Source organism: Mus caroli, unplaced genomic scaffold (genome assembly GCF_978045245.1).
Source record: "Mus caroli unplaced genomic scaffold, Mus_caroli_1 scaffold_19, whole genome shotgun sequence".
NCBI lineage: Eukaryota > Metazoa > Chordata > Mammalia > Rodentia > Muridae > Mus > Mus caroli.
This window is the reverse complement of record NW_028227274.1, coordinates 77,689,781-77,692,565: the sequence shown is the minus strand read 5'-3', so window position 1 is coordinate 77,692,565 and position 2,785 is coordinate 77,689,781. Positions and strand designations below refer to the sequence as shown.

The 2,785-nt window shown below is 43.9% G+C and overlaps 1 pseudogene; it reads left to right on the top strand.

Moving 5' to 3' along the window:
• The first annotated feature begins 293 nt into the window (after positions 1-293).
• Positions 294-414, top strand: LOC115029923 (small nucleolar RNA SNORA17; annotated as a pseudogene).
• The last annotated feature ends 2,371 nt before the right edge of the window (positions 415-2,785 follow it).

Here is a 2,785-nt window from a genome sequence, read left to right as displayed (position 1 = left end):
AATCAGTAGTGGTGACATTTCAGAGTCTGAAACACATCAGTACAAGCCTCCTTTCTTTTCATGTTTTGGATTGGAACAGCAGGAGATATTCTGTTGGGACTGCCTTTGTATATAACGTTGTCTTTCCCTGTTGCAGGTTTCCTTTGTGATGTGAGTTGGATGCCTTTCCTATAACCTAGCATGGGGAGCACCTTTTCTGGTCCTATCCTGCTTTGCTTCTTTTATATACATGGGCTGCTTGTTCTCTAAATTTTGAAAAATTTCTTTAATAATTTGATGAAAAACATTTTCTACCTGCCCCTACAGGTGTTTCAGGTGCCACATGTGCAGCAAGAGGTGGTAGATTGGAGAGAGGCTATATCTACATTCAGTGTTCTGAACTACAAAGCCTGAGACAACCAACAGTCTAACCAGTCTAATGCTAGGCAGGCAAAGATGGGCTCCCCAAATAAGGAACAAGCCAGAGACTAGGAAAACCCTGCCTGAGACCCTTAGACCATGGACAGGAGTTAGCCCGAGACAGGATACCCTAGCAAAGGCCCACTCGGGCAGGCCAGGCAAGGACTGAGCCCATATTGACCACTAGAACCTAGTGGGCCCTAGATAGGTAGTTAGCCTGAGATGACCACCAGTCTGGCAACTTGTATGTCTGTGGAAGCACATCATGCCCCAGATGACCACTGCCTGGTGCCATAATGCACAGGCAGGGCCCAGCACTCCAGAGATCACTCCTGAGACAACCCCAGACACTCAGAGACCCCCGGCTCCATCAAGAGGAACAAGTAAGTGATAACAGCTGGAGAGTTGGTCCCCAGGCTCAGGAAAGTTGGAGATCTGTCCCTGCCCTTCACTTGCTGGAACACTCATGAGTGTAGGCCCTGAACCTTACCTGGGCAGCCCAGTAAACCAGGGTAAACCAGCCCTGATAGATTGAGCACAGGAGAGCTGACCCAACAACTTGTCTGCCATGCTCCCAGAAATAAGACTCAAACTCAAAATATATTTACAAATACCTTGGCCATATATCTAGGTTCTTCTGTGAGTATATCCTAACAAAAAGTAACCTAGTTATTTTAAACTACATTCTGCCCTGTGACCTGTACTCAGGTATCCCGGTACCATTTGTTCATGTTCTCAAATCTTCCTGGGCAGACCTGCCCTGTCTGGCTCTATCCCAGAATCCTTTCTCTTTACTGGATGTCCCACCTCTATTTCCTGCCTAAGCCATAGGCATAGGCTTTTTAATCCATGCAATACACAAGGTATTCTCTCTACAATGGTAGACTAAAGAGAGGAAGTAAAGATCTGTAACCAGACTTCCTGAACCAGGTCAGCCTATAGGCTTTGGAGGATATAACAGCAAGAGAAACAGTTACTAGAAAAAGAAAGAGGCTCTTGTCTTCTTGTTCCTGCTTTGTCTTTTTGTTTCTGACCCTCTCTTTCCCCATTCCCCTCCCCCTCCCCCTCCATATGCTCATATCTAGTCTCTTCTCTCTCTGTCTCTGTCTCTATCTCTGTCTCTCTCTCTCTCCCCCCCCCTTTTCTCTGTTTCTACTACCCTCTCAACTCCCCTCCCCATACCCTAAATAAACTCTATTCTATTCTAATAAAAAAAAAGAAAAGAAAAGAAAAGAAAGAGAAAAAGAAAAAGAAAGGAGGAAAAATGGAGAAAGGTGTCTGTGTGTGTGATATATAGAGAGAAACAGAGAGAAACACATACACACAGAAACAGAGAAAGAAAAACAGAGAGAACAGAGAGAAACAGAGAGACAGAGAGAGAACATCAGGGGAGAGTATTGGCCTGCTACTGTCTCTTCCTTTATTTTTTTATACATGGTAAATACAGTAGGGGGAGAGGGAAACTTGGTGGACACCTAAGACTCTGGAATTACTGAAAGGTATGGAAAAACAGTACTGGAGAGTGGGAGTGGAGTGGAGATAATATGAAAATGAAGTTATTGGATTGAATATTGATTTTTGTCTCTTTGGTAGGTTCTCCTTTATCCTGTTCTAGGATGTGCTCTGTTGATTTTTATCAACCTTGTTCTCATGTGTTTTTTCACCTTCCTTTGTATATGGACTTCTTGGTTATGCTCTGTTGTGGATGCCTAAGGCAGTCTCCATCTAGCCAAAGTTTCTGTGTTTGTATTCCTCGACAGTAGTTGTGTGGTAGTCAAAGGCTGTATAGCTCTGTGCTTGGCTGACAGCTTTTGCTTTCCTTGGGCACTGATGGTGGCCCTGTGCTTGGCTGACAGCTTTGGCTTTCCTTGTTGGGCACTGATGGTGGCCCTGACAGTAGTGTGTGGGAACATGTTCTGTAAAACTCTTACCAGTACTGTTTTTCCATGGCGAAGGAAGTCTTGTAACCCAATTTGCCTGGGGTAAATTTCTGCTCTTGTGGTGGCAGCTGCATTTGGTTACAGTCACAGTACCAAATCACATCTGATCGTATAGAAGTTTGTGAGTCCAACATTAGGAGAAGGTTATTGCTGTGTTGACTGACGTCTCTTGGAGAACTGGAGGAGTACCAGGTAGCATGATAAGATCTGCCAATACTCTTTATTCCTCAAACTGTAATCAGCCACTTGCTCCAACATGGCTTCTAGTTGGCCATTTTGCCCTTAATGAAGAGTTTCAAAGTCAGTTTCTGATAGTGTGGTTTGTAACATGGATATTAAAACATCCTTGCCCTTAAATAGTACTTCTAATTCTTGAGATACTACAAGTCCTTCCTTATGTGTCTAAATCAGGAATTATCCTCTTCCTTCCTTTTCATTGACATGTA